Source organism: Sciurus carolinensis, chromosome 10 (assembly GCF_902686445.1).
Source record: "Sciurus carolinensis chromosome 10, mSciCar1.2, whole genome shotgun sequence".
Taxonomy (NCBI): Eukaryota; Metazoa; Chordata; class Mammalia; order Rodentia; family Sciuridae; genus Sciurus; species Sciurus carolinensis.
Genome location: NC_062222.1, coordinates 64,517,109 through 64,534,842, shown reverse-complemented (window position 1 = coordinate 64,534,842; position 17,734 = coordinate 64,517,109). Strand labels below are relative to the sequence as shown.

Genomic DNA, 17,734 nt, shown 5'->3' with positions numbered 1-17,734 from the left:
GGTGTGTTTAAAAGTGGACAATTTATGTGAACTCTCAGATTCCAGATTCTCTGGAAAACAAAAAAAGGAATATATGGAGCCAATTAACTTCTCTCATGCATATTTTTTTTATCTGTAAATTAAAAAGCTACATGAAAAGACATCATTCCACTTTGAAAGTCTTTTTTATGATTACACATTATTTGTTTAGACATATTTTTATTTCTATTGTATCTGTTTTGCACTGTTGTTTACAGCAGTCATCTAGCATCTTTGAGGTCACACATTCTGTCCTCTTAAAGTCCAGTTAGTTTCAGACTGTTGAAGAGCTATCTATCTTATAAATATTTGCCTTTGCTTATAGAAAAAATTGGAAGCAAAAGTATATTTCTAGTGCAAAAGTGTATTCTTTTAAGAGAGTGAAGTTTCAGACCTCTACCTATGGCTCATTATTAGTCTTCATATATGAACAGTATACAAAATAAGTTGAATTATAATAGATGCATTTCCAGAATGAACTGATTTTGTCATAAGATATACAATTTATTTTTCACACACTGTTTACAGCCATGAACTGTACCATATATTAGGCTACCTTAGAATAAGTTCTTCCTCAAGTTAATGACCTAGAATACCCTCCTTGCCATACATGGTGAATATCTTGCCCCTCCGTAGTAGTTTATGTAGTGGGTCTGCTATAGCACCAAGGAAAGCATGTTTTCCACAGTCAATATTTAGTTAACAAATGGATTTCATTTTCAAGGTGCTTATTTCTTCTGGTTACTGATTTATAATAAGGATTTGCAAATGCTTATTTAATATAAGCTCCCTGGATCTTAAAAATAATGCCTGTAAAATGCATATTAAATTTCAAATCTCTTATATAAAGAATTCTAAGTTTCATTTTGTTTGTTTGACTATGATTTTTGTAAGGTTTTTAAAAATTTAAAGTTAACTGATGTTTTTGATCATTCCTCTTTTTTTGGGTAATTTCTGCCCTATTTTTTTTATCTTTTTCTTTAGAATTTCTTGGTTTTCTGAGAATTAAGTAGTTCTTCGGAGTCATATAAATTTTGTAAATATTTTAAATATATATATATATATTGTTTATAGTACAATTTTTAAATGGTTATCTGACAATATAGATACATTTTTGATAATGTGTGGTATCAAATAAGTGAAAAGATCATTAAAACCTAAGATTGTATGCTGAAAAAATTTTTATTGCAGATTTGTTGTTGTGGCACATAGATTCTTTTTCCTAATATTATTTAATCTTGATGAATGTTGCATTCTCAGTAACAGTATTTCATAAATATTTTAGAGCCTAAGTTACTTTGTCACCTCATCAGTCTGACTCCATCTTCCTATACTTGTACATATGTCCTGCAACAGTATCTTTTACAAAGCAGTTGTCTAGAACTGAAAGGAAAATGTGCAACCTTTACATAACTCTCTATATTGTTTTAATATTATGCTTTTATTAATTCTATAGATTTTATTTTTTTCACATTATAGATTTCTTCCAAACACTTTATCCTGAGAGTGAATATTGTGACATGAATTTTTATGTACTGATGATAAACTGGATGGTTCAAACAATACTAGAATCATATGTGACCCATTCACATTTTCTAAAGCTAGAATAAATAATTCAAGGAAAATCGAGGCCATGTTTGTACTCACAACAGCTATCTAGTAGAAACAAAGAAAAGTATGTGAAGACTATGAAAAGGAGAACAAAAAATCTACATCCAGATGTCATAAGGCTGCACCAGAACATGCAAAGTTCCAGAAAAGCAAGAAAGCTTTTGAGGGCAAGTGGCATTTATTTTAGTCTTCAAGGAATAAGTAGTATTTCAATAGGTAAGAAAGGAACACAGACAAAGAAGGTAGGTCGTAGTAAAATTCAAGAGGTTTTGAATTATGATTGGAAATTATTTTAGTAAATAGATGTGAAGATTTTTTAATTTACAAGAAATAGGAAGCATGTTTCTTAGTTGTCATCAGTTCAGCATGTAACAGAATTCCCTGGAAAGCATTTTAAAACACAGGTTTAAAACATAGTTTCTGATTCAGTTAAATCTTGAGTTGGGCCTTAGAATTTTTTTTTTTTTTAAACTAGTTCCCAGATGATACCAATGCCTGTAGCTTGGGATCCTTCTTGATGAACCACTGGTCTAGAGCAAAACATTCCCTTTGTTATTTCCTTCCAGTTCCTTGTAAGGAAATCAAATAATGTTCATTTTTTTTTTTTCTTGAAATAACTTGTTAAGTATATTGAAACACTCTCTGAGAAACAAATCTAAAAGAAAACCCATACAAGTACCCAAAATTAGACCTTTACTAAGGTTAATGATAGTAAGGTAAGAATTACTTGAAACTATAATACTGTTCTCTCTCTGTATCTGTCAGGGTCTTGGCAAGAAACACAATACACACACATGGTTTAAATAAAGAAATTTTAATGAAGAGATATTTAAAAGAAATATGGATGGAGTTGGAGTAGTTTCAAGCCAATGCCACCTCCTTGGTTATAAGTGGTATGTTGAAGGAACATTACTAAAACCCAAGTAAAGCTTGAGTCTTGAAGTAGAAGATGACCAGTGGAAAGGAGCTGAAAATTATCACTGTCAGAGCATTGGAACAGGGAAAGAGTTGCAGATAAATACCTCAGCTTCTCTTTTCTCTATTTCCATCTCCTACTACTGACTCTTTCTACCTGAAACCAATCTGACATTGTGCAATGGTGTACCTGGGTGAAAAGCCATGGTAGTCAATGTTCAGGGACACAGAAAATTTTAAGAAAGGCCGAATTGTATAGGAGAGGGAACTGATTCTACTTTCATTCCTGTTCATTTTCATCCCTGTTCCCAGTTTGCTACTAAAGCTATCATCACATCATCACCTGTCATTTCTATTCTGTGCCTTGGTATTTGGAGAGCAACAAAGTGAGCATCCAGCAGCATGGAGATGAGATGAGCAGCCTAATTGCTTAAACTAGGGACTCAGAAGTGTTTTTAGAGCCTCTTTTATCAGTTGGGCAAAAGTTCAAATATTCCTGCTGCCTCAGAACCTTCGGCAGAAGCTCTCATAACTCAAAACTGCTGTTAAAATCCTGTTGTTTGCTCTGAATATAAGGAGATAAATGATTGTCCAATTCGAGCTGCACAGGGACGATTTGCTCTTTCTCTCTGAGTTGACTTCTAAGGCCCTGAGGCTGTTGTATAAATACCAAGAAGGCAATAAGAGCTTAGTTGTCCCATCATCAAAGAGGAAGCACCCTTTAGAATTGGTTTTAAATACCTGAAGGTAGTTCAGTGTAATAAATACCAGCACTACTTTACAATTCTCAGTCACAAATAGTGGATTGCCTTTATCATTTCAATCCTTTTAGGATCTCTTCCTGTAGTCTCTCCAGATTTTCTGAAGCAAAAGCAGAGACAGAATTCACTGCCTGTGATAGCAAAAAAATGATGTCTGACATTCAGGATGATAGGAGGATCCCAATTGTCTTCTTAACCTTAAGTCTTGTGACTTTTGAAAATTCACTCCCCAATATAAGACAAACCAAGCTGTTATTCACCCAAAATGCCAGATTTTCAACTTTCTCTAAATTTTTGTTCCTGAAATTTCTTTTGCTGAAACTACTTTTTCTAATTCTATATCTGCTTATTAAAATATGTTGTTTCTTCTCAAATACTGATCATTCCATGATTAGTTCCTTTATTTTTGCAATATAAGCCATGAACATTGAGTATAATGAGTTACTTATTGTATTTGATATTCTAGTTAAGAATAACTAAAAATTTTATACCTTGGTTTGAAGCACTTTACTGATAATTGGGTGAATTATTATTTTTTTAAAAGTGTTTATATGGACACTGGCCATAAAATAGTTGAATAGCTAATATGTGTTTCTGTAAGTTGCTTGTTTTATCTTGTCTTTCTTACCTCCTCTGTAAAATGACCTCTCTAACTTACCTTTAGGTGATATGGTTAGGTTCAAATACAGAAAGAATGATGAAAATTAGCAAATTGAAAAGCAGACTATAAATTTTAGTTACAATTCCTTATTATTATTTGCATTGTCTTTTACATGGTAGGAAACAAAATAGTTTATATTATATTGAACTAAATTAAAAGTTCTCAGAAATCCTTACTGGAATTAAATAATCTTAATTCCCCCCGAGTACATAATGAGGAGGAAAACGGAGAAAAATAGCTTGATATTTTCCTCAGGATCATAAAACCAGGGCAAAACAAATGTGCATGTTTATGCATATACATATGTATGTGAGACTTATTGCTTTTTAAAAGGCTTTAAAGTGACTTGCAAACTGTGTAAGAATTATCAAGGTGTACTTAACAAAAGTTTGAAACTAAAGAAATGAGGAACTGAGGAGAAAGATAAGAGTCAGGATGGAAAGTGACATAAAATATAAGGATTCAATTAGACTATAAATATGCCACGAGAGCCTCTTCACTTTCAAAAATTAGGCCACAAGATTAGTTCCAAACATTCTAGAACCTGAGACAAAACTTTATTGTAGGTGTAGGACCCTCCAAAATTATCATGGGAGTCACACAAAAGGGAAAAAAAAGATGAATTCGTCAAGGGAAGCACAACTATTTCTGGAAATGAGTCCAGAGAAAACATCCATCCTTTGTCCTCTTTTAGAAGATGATGTATCTTAATGGGGTGAACAGTGACATTCTTAGGGTAAATGCATAATGCAATTGGATATTTCCCTCCATCAAAGTGGAGGGCACCATGCCACAGCACAGCTCTGCAAGCCAGCACCACAGGGGCTCATTATCATTGAAATATGAGACTTCCTTAGAGTGGCTTAATCAAAAGACATGCTTTAAAAATGTCCAAGAAAAAAAGGACTGTGTTTTTTTTCAGAAAATCCACTATAAGTTTTGTTGCTCTAAACTGTGCTTTTGATGACTGCTGTCAAGTGGTTAATGTGATGACAAGTGCCCTTTCTCTGATCTAAGGCCATTTGATTTAATGGTCAGTCAAGCAGAGGTTATGATTGACAGACTCTGACAGAAGCCCACATTAAAGTCCATTGCATCTCTTAAAATCAAGTGGGAAGGTTGATCTCAGTACAGGTAAAGAAGGAATTCTATGAATATCTGGAAAATTCACCTCAAACTGTTAACCAGTATCATATCTGTGTGTTGAGGTGTTGTAATGGAATGGGCTACAAGGATTTTTATTTTTATTTATGTGTTTCATACGTTCAAAACTATTTACAAATTAATAGATTGTTTTAATCTTTGTCTTTAAAAAATCTTCTAGGGCTGGGGTGATAGCTCAGTGGTACAGCACTTGCCTAGTATGCACAAAGCCCTGGGATCAATCCTCAGTACTACAAAAAGAATAGGGGGGGAAAATACCTTAAAGAAAAAAAAGAAAAGAAACTTATAGAAGTTTGAAGTCCACATCAAATTGAAACAAAGAACAAAGCAATAAGTAACTTTGGGTTTTCTAAACAGTCAAGTCAATGTCTGATTGAGGGTCTCATGTTCTCAGCCACGTAGATGGGTGGTTCCAAAACATGATTAAAACTCACTCATAGAATGCCACAAAATATTCAGTGATAGATATATTTTGAGAACGCAACCTATAGATCATTTAGTAATTCACAATACATATGATTATATTGTGATTATATTAATCTTCAAACTCTTGAAGTAAAGAATCATTTTAGACTTTGTTTCACCTACAGGGAATGGAAATAGGCAGGGTCATCTTGGAGGCATGTGAAGATAGGTGTTTAGGCAGGGGATCCTTGGGTCACCATAGATTGAATGGACCAAATATCAATGGACCAGGCATATTAAAGGTGCTACAATATGTATGACAATTTCACAAAAGTATCGACAGTTCTTAAAATGCCAAAATTCCTTCTTCGAGAATTCCTGTTTTTAACAATCTTATTTGACATGAAACAGAATTTTGTAGCATTTTTATTTAAAAGATATAGAATAGTGATTGTTTTAAAATGAGTATTTCTCTTTAAAGTCATGGATTCTAATATGCAGCTCCCTTCTTGATATTTCACTCAATAGTTTAACGATATGAAAGTGTATGGGTCCAAAATAGAATTCCAGACTTCTACACCCTGCCAAAATTGCTACTTCCCCAAATCAGAATGTTTGTTATCTTGATACATGGAACTATCAGTCATATGTTCAAAACCAAAAGCATGGGACCTAATTTGTCATTATGTATAGTTCCCTCATTTCATTTCCCAAACAATGAAAACTCAAAATGAGGGTATAGTATAAAATGTAAAACTAGAAATATTAAAAATAGAGACTTTTTAAGGGTAAAAAATCATAATAGAAATGAAAATAAAAATAGCGAGTTAGAAAAATGAAGATCAAAATTTGAGGAAAGGGAGGGTAAACTGAGGTTGGAAAACAAACTGTAGAATGAACTACTGGAACAGCCAACCAAGTGGTGCCTCTAGAGTCTCTTTCCATACTGCTTTCCACACTGATGTGCCTTTGGCCAGAGCCAGGCTGACTAACTCACCCAGAATCTGTGACCCCAGAGACCAAGTATCAGGTGGAGGGCTGTCTCTGGGGCAGGAGCCACTCTTTCTCCTGCTCTGCCCCTCTTGGGCATCTCAGATGTAGCTGCAGAAAATTAAACTTCTGGGAGGGGACAAAAGCTGTCTCTCTGCAGATAGATTTTATTTGAAGTGTTTTCATTATATTTCACTTTCACCTATGTTTTATTCACCCTTTTTTTAGTATCAATCTTTTCTGATTAACTATCATGTTTCTCTCGCTTGTCTCTCTTCTCTCTCCTTTTAACTTTCAATGTGCCCCTTCTTTTGACTGTTTTAATGCTTCTGTGTTTCTGTGCTCTACTTCTCATGAAAATGAAAAGAAAATGCCATGAACAAAGATTTATGAGCATATTTTTAAATACATACATTTCTAATTCAATCTATTTCTTTCATTTTAGAAATAGTATTTGATAAAAATAAATGCTATTTCTTGATTTAATAATTACTAAATATGTTTAGTAGAAATATGGAAATTTCAGAATGATACTTTCACAATGAATTTGTTTTGTGAGATATATATTGATTATAACATGTTATATCTTTGGATAGTAGAAATATGAAATATTACTTTTCTTAAACCATTCTCTGTATGTCATATTTGCAATAAACATACATTCATTATTGAATTTAGAAAATAGATACGTATCAATATTTCAGCTCTTTTTGGGGGAACTTGACAACAGTATCATAGAGATAATGTCAATTGAATAGTACTGTGTTCACCAGGAGATTCACCACCCAAGTATAGAGAGCCAGTTGCAAACATTGACACAGGGAATTCATTGCCCCTATGTGGGCAAGCAGTACAGATTGTCCTTGTTAAATGTCTGAAGTTTATTGCTGGTATAATAAGTTTCCATTACATTCAATTTATAGTAAAGAAATATATAGTCAATCATGAAACATTGCTCATTTGAATCCTCTATAAATGAAAAATGACACAGTTCCCAAGTACTTGAAAAGAATATATAATTAGACTATATTTTAAGTAAGAGGTCAAAAATAGCTGCTAATGTTTGTCAGCCAGAACTACAAGTATGCAATTAGTGAAAAGCATAAAGGTACAGGGGGGGGAAAACATCTTATATGAATAGAATAAATTTCTTAAGACATACTTTTGATGCAAGAAATATTTGATGTAATTTATTATCCTCATTAAGTGGTATAAATAAATAAATATTTAAGCAATAATTAATTATAATTGAATAAAAATGATCATGGATCCTGAACTTTATGTTTCAAATGATATCCTTTAATTATGGTTTAGCATTTAATTTGGTTCAAACATTTTGGATTAGCCCATATAAAAAAAGAGAAATTCATCTTTGCCTATTTTCCCACTTTTATTCCAAATTTATTGTACAGATTCTCTCTTTACTCCACTTACAGTGTCAAGTGAAAATGCAGACGTCATAAGAGGAATATTTCCTTAATGGGTGAAGCATGAGATGGGATTTAAATATCTTACATTGGTGAGGAAAAGGATGTGGTGAGAGCAAATCTAGAGTTGGTCACAAGGCAACCCTGAAGAAGGTGGTTCTGGGAAACCTAAACAGACTAACCTTAATACCATTTACAGCTTTAAAATAGATAATTTGTTAGTTCCACACTAAGAACTATTTCCATATCCTTTGGCCCAACATAGGATCCTGTTCTATGAAAGCATTATTCTGGTATAAGATGAACTGTTTATTTTTATAATATGTTCTGAATATCTCTCCCATACCAGTCTATAAAGTGTATTTGATTTTTTTAATAACTGCATAATAGCTAATTATATGAAAGTAGTAAAATTATATTTATCCATTCCTTTATTCTTAGGAATCTAGGTTGTTTCTATTTCATTACATTTGTAAAATGATACAAAAAATTTGTTTCTCTGTATATATATATATATATATATATATATATATATATACACACACACACACATATATATATGCACACACATATCTATAATATATTTATGTAAAGATATCTATATATCTAAAATATGTATATATATATATATATATCCTTGATATATATGTAAATAAAATTCTTCAAGTAGAATTATATATGTATTTATGTAATATGTATATATAGTGTGATAAATCAACACAAATATATATCTGAGCAGTTGTGTCTATAGGAACAATTATTTAAAATAAAAGTACTGTGTTGAGTATACATTCTTTAAGGTTTGGATCAAATATTTACACATTGAACTTAATTTCTTCTCTGTATTTTTTATCATACGTGGAAAGACTTGCTTTAATCCAAAACTTAAAACAATTCGTTTTCTATTATTTTATTACTTTGAATTTATGTTTTATTCTTTGTTGTTGGTTGAATTTGTTGTAAAGAAATGAATAAAAAGGGAATACAAGTTTACAGTAAGAAATCCAAAGCTTAATTAGTTAAATACTATTTGCTCATGATCACAGATCTGTAGATATGCACACCAATGTTGGAAATAAATGTCATATGTAAGAAACTGAAGCATAAATACTACTACTATTATTAATGCTACTAATAGAAATATTACTACAAATATTTTTAAAATTGTAGCATTAATACTTTCCAGCATTTAGAGATTTTACTTTATTTAGTCCACTATTACAATCAAAATAAATTTTGAAATAAATTTAAAAAGCAAATTTTGTCTTTTTAGAATTGCTGATTTTTTGAAGGATAGACAATATAGTAATAACCTATAGTAATAACCAAAAAATGATGTTCGGTACAAGAGTCAATAGTACTGATGATCTGAGTCACCTGAAAGATCTAATAACTTGTACCACCCAGTCTGTAGTGAATGTGTATTGTGAAGAACAATATAATCTTAAATCAAATACCAAATATTAACAGAGTATAAAATCCAAAGCAGTAAAAATCATCATAAGTAGTAAGTAGAGTAATAAATAATATTTGAAACATTTGCACAAAAATTGTTCAATACAGGCTGGGTTGGGACTTCTCAATGGGCTTTTAGAATCAGAGAACTGATAGGTAAGTAGGATGGGGGTGGGGGAAGCAAGGGTTTTCAAACTGGAAACAAAACATAATTTGGAGAAACTGATTCATCACACTAGGAGAAACATTGAGAATTCAAAGAACGACATAACATTAGAAACCCAGGGTAGAGCCAGATTCCTCAGAACTTCCACTACTAGTTTTATTTTTTTAATATTTTTTAGATGTTGATAGACCTTTATTTTATTCATTTACTTATATGTGGTGCTGAGAATTGAACCCAGTGCTTTGCACATGCCAGACAAGCACTCTACCACTGAGCTATAACCCTAGCCTTTACTACTAGTTTTATACTTTGCAGTGGAAAGCTTCTAAAAGTATTTGAAGAGGAGGTGAGAAACAAATCCAGTAAAAATTATTTGTGTTGAATTGTTGAATTTTGTCCAGTAGCAATGTATTAAATGAACTATGGGAAACATTAGGGAAAACAATGGATTTTATTATAGAATTTTAATTTTGTATGATACAATCAATCCAAACCATGGATCCAGGGCTCTCACCTCTACCTTAGTAAGGTGCTATGCTTGTCATGTGAATTTTGTTTAAACAGTTGCTTGATTCTTTTACTGTTTTCCCACACTATTCATTTTGGTCAATGACAGTTCAGTCACCTTAGAAATGATAAATTGTGTAATTAAATCTAGTTTTATAAACTTACAGATAACTCTTTTCTTCTATGTATTAGAATTGCTTTGTGATTTACATTGGAGAATCTCTGAAAAACATATTTTGTTCACTTCTGATGCTCAATTCTAACTCTGGAAGAGACATGCATCACTTGGAGATAATTAGAAGCAAAGAATCTCCATGACTTTGCACAACAGATCCCTAGATATGGACGATGCCATCACTTGCAGCACTTGAGTTTGACATGACAGCTACCAGGTGTTACAGGCTTACTTGTTTTCAAAGTAAAAGTAAAAAAAAAAAAAAAAAAAAAAAAAAAAAAAAAGTAAGCACCTTCACAAATGAAGCAGAACAGATTCTGCTAGCATAAAATGCCTGGCTTACATTTCAACAAAATAAATTCCAGCTGTTTTAACTAAGGACTAAACAACCTGTTTCAGTCCACATGAATTATAATGTTCCCAAATCTTCTGTTCTGAAAAAATCACTCATATGCACCTCAGGTACTTGAGCAGCAGTGTGGATTTTTGCCAAGCTCCTGAGGATGATCAGTCATTGTTTGCCTGATTGAAATAGTCACATCCGATATCCAATTTTGAGTTCTTCATTTATCAGAAAAAAACGCTTTTGCAACTACTTATGATCTTTGGATATATTAATTGACCTTTTATATTTAGCTATAGAAGCTATACTGGAAGAAAGAAAAAAATTATTGCCTTAATTTTTATGGTGGTTTTTGTTTACAAATTACTTATTTTTAAGGATAAAATCAACTAGATTACTCCTTATTTGGTTTACAAAGCATGTCTCTACACACATTAATGAAAATATAAGGTAACCTCAGTCTTTTCTTAATGTTTTGTACATATTCTTCCTTCTAAAATGTGTTCCTACTTCTGGGTTGCCACATTGCTAAACATTGGAATTACCCAGTCAATTGTTCCTGTAAGACATTTGGAATTCTTGGCACTTTTGTTTTATCACATTTAAAAGTTTTGCTTACCCTCCAATTGGAGGGATTCAAGAACTCTGGTTACCAGAACAGAAAACAGGAAATAATTGTTAACCCCAAACAAATGTAACCCCAAATCAGCACCTTCAACATCAGGGCAAGGTCTGAAGGAAGAGGCAAAGCTGATAAACCTATGTAGGAAACAATGGTAGAAGAGAAAGTCAGGATGAGTAAAACTGGAATAGGAGCTGAAAACCATGTGGTAAGCAAAAAGTGCTTTACTTTTCTCAAGTTGCTGGCAGAGAACTGGGTGGGCAGCCATTTTGCAGAGATGGCATCTAAACTTACAGTTTGGGAAGAAATTAAATTGCCACAGTTTCATTCGACCTAAAATTACCATAGGGGATACCTTTGAAGCAGTATGATCAAGTAACCTGTGTAGTGCATTGCAATGATCTGAACAGAGCTGAGCCTCATCTCCTTCTAGTGCCTTCAAGGGGAGTCAGGTGCAGAGTAGAGTGCACAAAATTTCCAGGGAGTATGGTACCTAGGGAGTGACTGACCTTGACCAGGACCTCCACTGAGGACATCTGTAAGGGTGAACAGTGCTTAGAGAGCTTTGACCTCCCTCTTGCTAGCAGTTACCCCACATCCCAGCCACAGTCTCATAATCTGTCACCAGCCTGTGCCCCAGCTACTACACAGTACCCTAGTCTTCTGCAGCCACACTGCCCCTACCTTGCCCCAACCATCCTCCTTCACCCCAAAACCAGCCTCCACCTTGCACATCAGACCCAGCAGCCATCTCTTATCTCAGCTGCTGGGAAACCTCGGGCTGTGTTGTGTGCTGCCTCCCGCAAAGCACTGAAAACTACAAGGGAGATCCCACGCCAGTATCAGAATATGCAAAAGCGTTTCCATTTTAATTTCAGCAACAAAACTTAATCTTTTAATGATTGTTGTATTAGCTGTTCTGTGTAAAGCATTTTGTTGTATCTTTCCTTTTTGTGTGTTTTTTCATGGTTCCAATTAATTTTTACATATTATTCAATTAATTGGATTTTTCTTGATACCTCTCTTCTCCATTCCCCTCCCTTCTCATCTCATTTTTTCTTTTCTTCTTTCACCCTTCTCTTCCCAGTCCTTTGTTTCTTTTTTTCTTTCTTTCATTTTGATATCCCCCTTCTTCAAATATAATTTAAAATGTAGCATGCCATCATTAATGCTTAACTTTTCAGCCTATCCTATATTATTTATCACTCATTTTTCTCATTGTTTAGTAGAGTTGAAGAGGTCATTAGCAAAAAGTTTTAAAACATTGATATAAGTTATGTTCAGTGTACCTATTTGAGTCTTTAATATAGCATACTAGTTTTTTGCTGATGAGTTTTTGCCAATGATAAAGCTAAACATCAGAGGGGTTAAATAAATTAAGCAATATCACATAACAAATAAATGATGACATTGGGAATTTAGTCTCGGTCATCAGATTCCAGAGCCTGAATTTAGTGGAATCTTCTGGAGACAGAGGATAACAAATACAAAAAGGGAAAGGTTTTACATTTTTAAGGCCATTATGACACCTTAATTGGTGGTATTTCTCCTTTCTCATCTGTTATTTTATTTATTTCTTGCTAAGTAAAAAAACAAAGTAAACAAAATAAGTAAAGATACTCTTGGAACCAAAGGAGTGAAAGAAAAGTCACCAAATAGTATCCTTCTAGGTGAGTGAAACAAATTTCACCATAGGAATTCACAAGGACCTGGTGATCTAGGACACCAGCACTGCACCCTGGCAGTGAGGGAGGAGATGCCCTGCTGTACATTAACAAGCCCCATCCTGTGAACTCCTCCTAGACAGCAAAAGCAACCACTACTTCATTTGGAATTTTAGAAATATTTTCCATTTGCATATTTATACCATAACTTGATGATCTTAAATGTCTAGAACATAAATCAATGTGCCTGTAACCTGGGGCATCAGTCTAGGCCTCTGCTCATTCACTCTTCGATGATTGACTAGTCACCTCTCTGAATGTGCATATCGGGTCTCTAATGTGGAATTAGGCTTTTAATTTCTGCTTTACCTAGGTCCTACATTTGTTTTCATGATCTAGTGGGGAATTTTGTATGCACATGCATGTTTGTGTATACATATACTGCTGATCCTACATATCTTCAGGTTTCACATCCATGTAGTCTTCCAACCACGGATCAAACATTTTTAAAAATTGCATCTGTACTTAACAAGAACACTATTTTTTAATTTTTTCCTAAACAAAAAATGTATGACAACTATTTATGTAGCACTTACATTGTATTTGAGTACAATAAGTAATCTAGAGATAATTCAAAGTATATAAGAGTATATGAGTAGTGATGCCGTTCAGTGGAGTCAATTTGGCATGGGGGACAAAAGAGTAGCGAGGCTCTTGAATTTGGAATGGTTTATTGATGAATCAGGAAACCCGGGAACTGGAACCTCGAACCTGGGGCCTGGAACTTCGAACCCCCATGCTCAAGGAAAGCCTTTTATATCCCCTCCAGGAGGTGAAGGGTAGGGATGACACCAATTATGCAAAGATTAGGCGAGGAGGAGCTGCCCAATCATGGTAAAGGTCAAAACGAGCAGGCATGATCAGGAGCACTCGGGAACACCTGTGCACGCATTGTGTGCGTGGACTTAATTGTATACAGCCAATGACAAATCACCTGGGTGTGCTTATGTTAATCAACCTCTTCACCTATGTGATCAAAACAACCTCTGACTGGCTGCCAGGCGCCATCCCGTCGCCATTCACATAGCCCCCAACAAGTAGTTTATTTGCTAATACCATGCATAGGACTTAGGCATAGGTAGATTTTATTATCTTCACGAGGATTTAATTGGATCCACTGTAACCAAACTTCCTTCATTCCCACTGCTGATACTGAAGGACAAGAAAAACCTATTTGGGGAGATATATACATATATATATATATATATATATATATACACACACACATATATACATATACATTTATAATTGAATACAAAAAATGCATATACTAAACCATTTTATACTGTTACTATTTATTTGTATAAATTGCTTAGCTTCATTTAAAATGGTGCTTGTGTTGAAGTAATACTTTATACTGCTACAACCCTTTGATTTGGTAGTCTAAATGTTATGTTAGGCACATTAAATTTACAAAGGAACAGTGCAGGCCATGGTGGCCCACACCTGTAATCCCAGCTATCAGGAGGTCGAGGCCTAAGAATTGAATTGCAGTGGTAGAGCACCCTGGGTTCAATTCCCAGAACCATAAAAAAATTTGCAAAGGAACAAAAACACATGTTTAGCAAAGTCACTTTGCCATCTTATTAGCCTTCTTTTGCTTTGACTAATGTAGCAGAACATTCTTTGGAAAGAAACCTAAATAACTACCTTAGGAAGACAAAGCAGCAAAGAGCAGACTGGATAAGGATGTAACTTGTGAATTATCTTTTAAGACTCTGTGAATCCCATTCAGTTTCCTAATACAGGTGACCCAGAGTCTCTTCTTTCAAGGTTGTGTGTATCCTTTTTGAATAGCTAAATTCCAACAAATAAAAAGTTCCAAACACCTACTGATTGTTAGCATTTCATTCTTTTCTTATGAAAATATTGTCAAACAATAGGGAAAAGACTGGATATTTTCCTCCACTACTGATGATATTCTCTAACACTATGTTTTTTATTCCATATTGAAGGTATTTCACTTCAAGGCACATAGAGCTGGATTCATAGAGAGGAGAACATCATGATTTAGAGGTGTTATATATTTCTATCAGTTTTGAATATATTGGTGCTTGGAGAAAAATATTTGAAACAGAGGACAGAGGGTTAATATCTATAACAAAGGTCTCTTACATGGTATGCAAAAAGCGACAAAGCAACCAATGGAAATCATATACACAAAAAAAACCACATTCAAATAGAAGATAAACATGAAAACAGCTATTTTGCTGCTGTGATCTGATCAGCAAAATCATAGAGGAGGAAAGGTTTATTTGAGGGCTCACAGTTTCAGAGGTCTTAGTCCATAGAAGGCCCACTCCATTCCTCGGGGCTCTAGGTGAGGCAGAACATCATTGCAGAAGAGTGTGGCAGAGGGAAGCAGCTCACATCATCAGGAAGCAGAGAGTGACTCCACTCACCAGATACAAATATATATATCCCAAAGTCATGTCCCAATTCCCACCTCCTCCAGCCACACCCTGCCTGCCTCCAGTTACCACTCAGTTAATCCCATCAGGGTTAGTTTAAGACTCTCACAACCCAATCTTTTCTCCTCTGAACCTTCTTGCATTGTCTTGCACGTGAGCTTTTGGGGAACACCTCATATCCAAACCATAACAATATCCAAACTTGCTGGTTGTCATAATGCTATTTATAGTTACATGTTTTCATTTTACCAATAAAAAATTTGAAAAAAAAATTAAAAACAAGGGATGAGAGGGATGCAGAAAAAATGCATATATTATTGGTAGAAATGTGAATTTTCACAAACCATTTTTAGAAGTGTTTCTAATATTTGACCAGAAACCTGCTTCTCAAAATCATCAAGTAGAAGATGTTTAATCACAGGTTCTTAAAGGCATATATACAATTATTTTATTTGTGTTGTGCTTTATTTGTGTTTTTAAAAAATGGATTAATGGTTCATCAGCATTTGAATAGCTGGACAAATTGTGCTGTGTTCAGACCATGGGATATAATGCAGCTTAAGAGGAAGGAAGGAAGTCAGGCAGTTTTCTGAAGAATGAATATTTTTATATTAAGGAATTTGTGTATATACACAAGTAATATTGCTTGATCATTTCATGTCATGATTATTGAGTGAATATTTTGATATGTATTATATCACAAATGTTGCTTTATTCTGTGAAAATATTAAAACATCAGTTTTACAAATTTAAGATACAGTAAGAAAACTGTTAATAATATTTTACCAGACATGTTTTTAATATTGTAGTTGAGCATCATATTTTAAAGTTTATTACAGTAAGAATATTTAGTTCATAGGAAAAGACACACAGTTCTGTTTGCAGTTTTATCAGAAAATATAAATCAATTTCTTAAAAATATCTGAAAAAATACAAGATATTATTTAAAATAAATTCTTAGTATAATTTTTATGAAATACTAGGTTTTTGTGGAAAACAATACAGTATTCCTTAAGTGATTTCAGTTCTGAATGGTGCATAGATTGAATAGGAACATAACCCTTAATTTTAACAAGTTATGCTATCATTTTTATGAAATAAACTTCTAGAAAGATTAACACGGCAGAATTGATTTTTTTTTTACTTTTTTTTTTATATTTTCTACTCAAGTTGTTGGATTAATCTAAGGCTGAGTGGTACCAGGGATATCAAGACAGATATTATATACTGAAGAAAACTACTGTGTAATCCGAACATTTAAGATGCTAACATTTTCCAGTATAAAGACTTTTTTAATGATGATATTGACCTAAAATTTGCAATGCAGAAATACCTAAAGAATGCTAAAATAAAGGAGATATAAATGTAAATCCAAAGAACAATTTTAAAATTTATTGTGTAAGGCTAGGATGTGTTTATAATGCTGCAATTAAGATTTCATACACAATTCTGACCCTTGCATAATTATAAAGTTTTTAGAAGTTATTTTCATGGAACATTGCTTTTTTTGTGTCCTCAAAAGAAAATTTTAAATATTTATATGTGTTCTGTATATGCTTAAATTTTTTGATTGTGTCTTTAAGATTTGAATTCCACTTACAATATCTGCTATTTCCAAATAGCATTTGAAACAGATTATCATAATTTAGCTTTGTAATTGTATGTGTTACAGCTTATATGTTAGAAATCTAGAAAGAGTAGAAAGCATAATGAACAGACTAGCCCTCAGTGCTCAGCAGAAACATACTGCAGATGGCTTCTGGTTTATGATGGTTTGATTTATGACTTTTTAATTTTTTTACTTTAAATGGTGCAAAAGTAATGGGAATTCAGTAGAAACCATACTTTGAATTTTTAATTTTGATGTTTTCCTGGACTAGTGATATGAGGTATGATACTCTTGTGATGATGGGCAATCGCAGCAAACTGCAGTTCTTAGGCAACCACTGGATCAAGTGGGTAAACCATCAGTATTCTACATTGAACTATGTTGCCAGCAATGTTTTGGATATAGGTATTAAGTAAATTACATAATATATTCAATACTTTATTATAAAATAGGTAGGTTGATTTTGCCTGTCTCAAGGCTAGTGTGTTCTGAGCATGTTTAAGGTAACATCGGCTAAGAATTTTTTAATGTTCAGTAGGTTAGGTATATTAAATAAATTTTTGGCTGACAATATATTCAACTTATGATGGGTTTGTTGGAACATTTTACCATCATAAATTAAGGAGCACATGTAATTATTCAAAAGAAAGAAATATATTTCAAAGTGATTTATTTCTAAATCATATAATCACATAGGAGATACATATAGATAATAAATTAATACAATCTTTCATTCATTAAACCCCCAATAATGTACCAGTCTGAAAAAA

General features: G+C 33.3%; 1 protein-coding gene across 1 annotated transcript in view; it reads left to right on the top strand.

Moving 5' to 3' along the window:
* The window catches only part of Ccser1 (coiled-coil serine rich protein 1), a 1,248,518-nt gene that overhangs the window by 790,857 nt on the left and 439,927 nt on the right, over window positions 1–17,734 (top strand).